We start from the raw sequence: 7,444 nt of genomic DNA, 5'->3' as shown, positions 1-7,444 counted from the left end.
CTCTGCGTGTGCTCTCTCCCTCTCTCTCTCAGATAAATAAATAAAACCTTAAAAAAAAACCCAAAAAGACACAAGATCAATGCTATGGTAGATGCTTGGGGACTTAAGATTATCTTAAAAAAAAAAAAAAAAGATTATCTTAAGAGATTAATATATTTACAACTTTAAAGTCAGTTTGCTTACTACCTAGTGTATTCAATAGCTTTGCAAACCAAAAATAGTTTTTCTTAAAACTTTGACCTATTTAAAATAGCCTTCTTGGGGCACCTGGGTGGCTCAGTGTGTTAAGCCACTGTCTTCGGCTCAGGTCATGATCTCAGGGTCCGGGTATCAAGTCCGCATCGGGCTCTCTGCTCAGCAGGGAGCCTGCTTCCCTTCCTCTCTCACTCTGCCGGCCTCTCTGCCTACTTGTGATCTCTCTCTGTCAAATAAATAAAATCTTTAAAAAAAATAAATAAATAAATAAATAAATAAAATAGCCTTCTTTACCCTAAAAATATTTCAAAACTTTATCCCTAGAAAAACTTCAACTTTTTTTTTTAAATTGTATTTATTTATTTGACAGAGACAATGAGAGAGGGAACACAAATAGGGGGAGTGGGAGAGGGAGAAGCAGGCATCCTGCCGAACCTGATCCAGGGCTTGATCCCAGGACCTTGGGATCATGACCTGAGCTGAAGGCAGACATTTAAGGACTGAGCTACCTAGGCACCCCTAACTCTATTTTCTTTGTCAGACTTCTTCAGAAAGTAGAACTTTGAATGCATGCATATAAAGTTTTTATTTAAAAAAGACATAAGTCCTGGCACCTGGGTGACCCAGTTGGTTGTGTTTGCCTCTAGCTCAGGTCATGGTCCCAGGGACCTGGCATCTAGCCCCACCTTGGGCTCCCTGCTCAGTGGGGAGACTGTTTGTCCCTCTCCCGTTCCCCCTGCTCACTGTCTGTCAAATAAATTTTAAAAATCTTTAAAATAAATAAATACGACATCAGTCTAAAGTTGGTTTTCATCACTATATGAAATGCTGCTAAACTATTACATAACAAACGTGTGCTGAATGTCTTTAAAAACTTGTATTTACCAATTTGAATACCTTTCAAATCTGATGTGTATTATTTAACAGCTTTATTTAGCTTTTAGCTATATAGCATACAATTTAAAGTATACAACTCAACGATTTTTAGTTGTGTAATCAGCGCAACCATTTTTAAAAATTTTTATTTTTTTAAAGATTTTATTTGTTAGAGAGAGCACAAGAAGTGGAGTGGCAGGGAGAGGGAGAATCAGGCTTCCCACTGAGCAAAGAGCCTGATGTGAGACTCCATCCCAGGACCCTGGAACCATGACCTAAGCCAAAGGTAGATAATTAACTGAATGAGCCACCCAGGTGTCCCAATTTCATTTATTTATTTATTTAAGATTTTATTTATTTGAGAGAGAGAGCTCCAGCAGGAGAAGGGGAGAGTGGGGAGGGACAAGCAGACTCCCTGCTGAGCCCCCTGTCTGGGAGCTCAATCTTTTAACCCCAAGATCATGACCTGAGCTGAAGTCAGATGCTTAACTGACAGCCACCCAGGCACCGCAGCACAACCAATTTTAGAATATTTTCATCATTCCAAAAAGAAACTCCTTATCCATTAGTCATTTTCCTTCAACTGCTCCAGCCCTAGAAAAAACACTACTCTACTGTCTGTCTCTAAATATTTGCCTATTCTGGACATTTCTTGAAAATGGAATCATAAAATATACAGTCTTTTGTGATTGGCTTCTTTCACTTACCTTTATGTTTTTCAGGTTTACCTTGAAACTGTAGCATATATCAGCACTTCATTGTTTTTATTTATTTTTTATTTTTATTTATTTATTTATTTTTTAAGATTTTACTTATTTGTCAGAGAGAGAGAGGGAGAGCAAGCGAGCACAGGCAGACAGAATGGCAGGCAGAGGCAGAGGGAGAAGCAGGCTCCCTGCCGAGCAAGGAGCCCGATGTGGGACTCGATCCCAGGACGCTGGGATCATGACCCGAGCCGAAGGCAGCTACTTAACCAACTGAGCCACCCAGGCGTCCCTATTTTTTATTTATTTGACAGACAGAGATCACAAGCAGGCAGAGAGGCAGGCAGAGAGAGGAAGGGAAGCAGGCTCCCCGGCGAGCAGAGAGCCCGATGCAGAGCTTGATCACAGAACCCTGGGATCATGACCCAAGCCAAAGGCAGAGGTTTTAACTCACTGAACCACCCAGGTGCCCCCTTCATTGTTTTTTGTTTTTTTTTTTTTAAAGATTTTATTTACTTATTATTTGACAGAGAGAGATCACAAGTAGGCAGAGAGGCAGGCAGAGAGAGAGAGAAGGAAGCAGGCTCCCTGCTGAGCAGAGAGCCCGATGCGGGACTTGATCCCAGGACTCTGAGATCATGACCTGAGCCAAAGGCAGCGGCTTAACCCACTGAGCCACCCAGGCGCCCCCCTTCATTGTTTTTATAGCCAAATAATAATTCAGTTTTATGGGTACTATCACTTTATTTACTCATTCATCTTTTGATGGACATCGTTTTTTTTTTCCAATTAAGGACTAGTATGAATCATGCTACTGTGAACATTCATCAGTAGGTTTTTGTGTGGACTGATACGTGTTTCTTTTTTTTTTTTTTTTTAAAGATTTTATTTATTTATTTGACAGACAGAGATCACAAGTAGGCAGAGAGGCAGGCAGAGAGAAAGAGGAGGAAGCAGGCTCCCTGCCGAGCAGAGAGCCCAATGCGGGACTCGATCCCGGGACCCCGAGATCATGACCTGAGCCGAAGGCAGCGGCTTAACCCACTGAGCCACCCAGGCGCCCCGATACGTGTTTCTATTTGTCTTGGTTATATTCCTAGGAATGGACTTGCTGCGCCATATAATACTTTCTCGGTAACATTTTGAGGAACTGCCAAAAGGTTTTTGAAGGCAGTTGCACCATTTCACATTAACACTAGCTATATGTGAGAGTTTCAACTTCTCCACATCCTTACCAACACTTGATATTTTCTGGGTTTTTTTGTTTGTTTATTTGTTTTTAATGGTAGCTATCTTAATGGATGTGAAGTGGTATTCATGGTGGTTTTAATTTGCATTTCCCTAATGACTAATTATGTTGTGCTTCTTCTTGTGTGTACTGGCCATTGATATATTTTCCTTGAAGAAATGTCTGTTGAAATCTACAGTCCAGGGGCGCCTGGGTGGCTCAGCGGGTTAAGCCGCTGCCTTCGACTCAGGTCATGATCCCAGGGTTCTGGGATCGAGTCCCGCATCGGGCTCTCTGCTCAGCAGGGAGCCTGCTTCCTCCTCTCTCTCTCTCTGCCTGCCTCTCTGCCTACTTGTAATCTCTGTCTGTTAAATAAACAAATAAAATCTTTAAAAAAAAAAAGAAATCTACAGTCCATTTTTCAGTTGCATTATATACCTTTTTAAGATTGAATAGTGAGTTACAATTTGTATGTTTTGGATACTTAACCTTATCAGATTTATGATTTGCAAATATTTTCTATCCTTTTGTGGATTATCTTTTCACTTTGTTGATAGTGTCTTTTTTTTTTTTTTTAAACATAAACTCTATGTCCAACGGGGTTTTGAACTCATGACACTGAGATCAGGGATCATATGCTCTACTAAGCCAGCCAGGTGCACCTGATGTTGTCCTTTTTTTTTTTTTTTTTTTTTAAGACTTTATTTTTTGAGCACTTTTTGGTTTACAGTACAACAGAGGAAGGTACAAAGATTCCCTGTATGCTTTCTACATGCACACGTGGACAGCCTTCCCCATTATCAGCATCTCTCGCAAAAGTGATATGTTTATTATAATCGATGGAGCTACACTGAGATTTGAGGGTGTCTTTTGAAACACACAACTTAAAAATTTTTGTTGAAGTCCAATTTTTTTCGTTTCTTACTTTTACTAAGAAGGCTTTGCATAGCCCAAGGTCAAAGGTTTACTCCTGTTTTCTTTGATATTGTTTTAGCTCTTACATTTAGGTCTATGATTTTTTTTTAAGATTTTATTTATTTTATTTGACAGATAGATATCACAAGTAGGCAGAGAGGCAGGCAGAGAGAGAGGGAGGAGGAAGCAGGCTCCCTGCTGAGCAGAGAGCCCGATGTGGGGCTCGATCCCAGGACCCTGGCATCATGACCTGAGCCGAAGGCAGAGGCTTTAACCCACTGAGCCACCCAGGCACCCCTAGGTCTATGATTCTTAAGAGTTAATTTTCTTTCTTTTTTTTTTTTAAAGATTTTGTTTATTTGACAGACAGAGATCACAAGTAGACAGAGAGGCAGGCAGAGAGAGAGAGAGGGAAGCAGGCTCCCTGCTGAGCAGAGAGCCCGATGCGGGGCTCGATCCCAGGACCCTGAGATCATGACCTGAGCCGAAGGCAGTGGCTTAACCCACTGAGCCACTCAGGCGCCCCAAGAGTTAATTTTCATGTATGTGTAAGAAAGGGATCCATCTTCATTACTTTGTGTGTAGTTTTCCAGGTGTGCCAGCACCATTTGTGAAAAGGATTGTTCTTTCCACCTTTAGTTGTGTTAGCAACCATGTAGAAGAAAATCAACTGGCCATAAATGTGAGGATGTATTTCTGGTCTTTTATTTCTACTCTGTTGATCCTTTAGATCTATTCTTGGGCTACACTCTGTGGCATATGTTGCAGATCTTTATTACTGTCACTTTGTAGTAAGTTTGGAAATCAGCAAATGTGATTCCTCCAACTTTGTTTTGACAGTTCTGAGTCCCTTGAATTTCTATATGATTTTTAGGATCACCTTACCAGTTTCTGCAAAGAAACTAGTAAGGGTTGTGATGTAGATTGGGTTAAATCTGTAGATTAGTGGCATGTATTTCTAGTTTAACAATAAGGCTTCTGATCCATGAACATGGGATGTCTTTCCATTTCCTTATGTCTTCTTAATTACGTTATTTTTCTTTTTTAAGATTTTATTTATTTATTTGTTTATTTTTAAAGATTTTATTTATTTGACAGATAGAGATAGAGCACAAGCTGGGGGAGCCGCAGGCAGAGGGAAAGAGTAAAGTAGGCTCCCTGCTGAACAGAGAGCCTGATGTGGGACTCAATCCCAGAACCCTGTGATCATGACCTGAGCAGAGGCAGATGCTTAACCGACTGAGCCATCCAGGTGCCCCTGTAATTTCTCTTAAAATAGGTATAGTTAATTTTTATGTATTAATCTTGAATTTTGCAGATTTGATTAGTAGTATAATAGCTTTTTTTTAATATAAAGTTTTTTTATTTATTTGCCAGAGACAGAGAGAGAGAGTACACACAAGCAGGCAGAGAGGCAGGCAGAAGCAGCGAGAGAAGCAGGCTCCCTGCTGAACAAGGAGCCCGATGTGGTACTCGATCCCAGGACCCTGGGATCATGACCTGAGCCGAAGGCAGCGGCCCAACCAACTGAGCCACCCAGGCGTCCCGTGTAATAGCTTTTTAAAAAGTAGATTCTGGGGCACCTGGGTGGCTTAGTGGATTAAGCCTCTGCCTTCGGCTTAGGTCATGGGGTCATGGTCTCAGGGTCTTGGGATCATGCCCCACATCAGGCTTTCTGCTCAGCAGGGAGCCTGCTTCCCCCTCTCTCTCTGCCTGCTTCTCTGCCTCCTTGCGATCTCACCCTCTCAAATAAATAAATAAAATATTTAAAAAAAATAAAATATAAAAAGTAGATTTCAGGTGCATTTGGGTGGCACAGTCAGTTAAGTGTCCTTCTCTTGGTTTCAGCTCAGGTCATGATCTCAGTATCATGAGATGGAGCCCTGCATTGGGCTCTATGCTCAGTGTGAGGTCTGCTTGAGAATCTCTCTCCTTCTCCCCTTCCCACTCATGCTCACATGCGCACTCTCTCTCTCTCTCTAAAATAAAGAAATAAATCTTTTAAAATAAATAAATAATAAAAAATAGATTCCTTGGTATTTTCTATATATAGGATGATGTCATCTGCAAATAAAGGTAGTTTACCTTCTATTTTTCTTGCCTAATTTATTTGGCTAGAATCTCTCTCTCTCTCTCTCTCTCTCTATATATATATATATATATATATATATGAAATCTTAAAAAAAGAAAAAAGACTTTATTTATTTGACAGACAGAGATCACAAGAGATCACAAGTAGGCAGAGAGGCAGGCAGAGAGAGAGAGGGAAGCAGGCTCCCCGAGGAGCAGAGAGCCTGATGGGGGCTCGATCCCAGGACTCTGAGATCATGACCTGAGCCGAAGGCAGAGGCTTAACCCACTGAGCCACCCAGGCGCCCCAGCTGTATGTTTTTTTTTATAGATTCCCTTCGTCAAGTTGAAAAAAGTTCCCTTCTATTCCTAGTTTAGCTGTTATATCAAGAAAGGATAGGGGTGCTTGGGTGGCTCAGTGGGTCAGACCTCTGCCTTTGGTCTGGGTTATGATCTCAGGGTCCTGGGATTGAGCCCCGCATCAGGCTCTCTGCTCAGCGGGGAGCCTGCTTCCCCCTCTCTCTTTGCCTGCCTCTCTGCCTGCCTTTTAAAAAAAAAGAAAGAAAAAGAAAGGATGTTGTATATTTTTTCTATCCAAGTTTTTTATTTAAATTACAATTAACATACAGCATAATACTTGTTTCAGGGATGTTGGATTTTTGTGAAATCCTTTTTCTGCATCTGTTTTTGCAGCCATGTAGTTTTGTCCTTTATTCTGTTGACATGTTGTATTAATTGAGGATTTTTTGCATCTGTTTTTGTGAAAAGTATTTGTCTGTAGTTTTTTTTATGCTTGTGGTTCTTTGGTTGTGTATCAGGGTAATACTGGCCTCACATCTTCCTCTTCTACTTATTGGAAGAGTTTGTGAAGAATTGCTGTTAACTTTTACTTAAATATTTAATAAAATTCACCAGTGAAGCCATCTGGACCTGGGCTTTTGTATGGGGAAAATTAAAAAACTAATTCATTCTCTTTACTTGTTATAGGTCTATTCATATTTTGTGTTTCTTCTTGAGTAAGTTTCAATACTTGTGAAGTTCTAGGAATTTGCACATTTCATCTGAATGATTTTGTTGGCATATAGATGTTCATAGTATTCCTTTATAATCTGATTTGTTAAATCTGTAGTAATACTGCCTTTTTCATTCTTGATTGTAGTAATTTGTGTCTTTTTTTCTTTTTTCTTTATCTAGATAAAGGTTTGCTAATTGTGTCGATATTTTATATCAAGTTTTTAATTTTCTTACTGCTTTGAGAATAGCTTGTATATTTTATTTATTTGTTTATTAACATATAATGTATTATTTCTTTCAGGGATACAGATCTGTGACTCATCAGTCTTATACAATTCACAGCACTCACCATAGCACATACCCTCCCCAATATCCATCACCCAGCTACCCCATCCCTCCACCCCTTTCCACGCCAGCAACCCTCTGAGTCCTGAGATTAACA

The sequence above is a fragment of the Neovison vison genome, chromosome 1 (assembly GCF_020171115.1).
Source record: "Neovison vison isolate M4711 chromosome 1, ASM_NN_V1, whole genome shotgun sequence".
NCBI classification, from domain to species: Eukaryota; Metazoa; Chordata; class Mammalia; order Carnivora; family Mustelidae; genus Neogale; species Neogale vison.
This window is presented reverse-complemented; position numbering follows the sequence as displayed.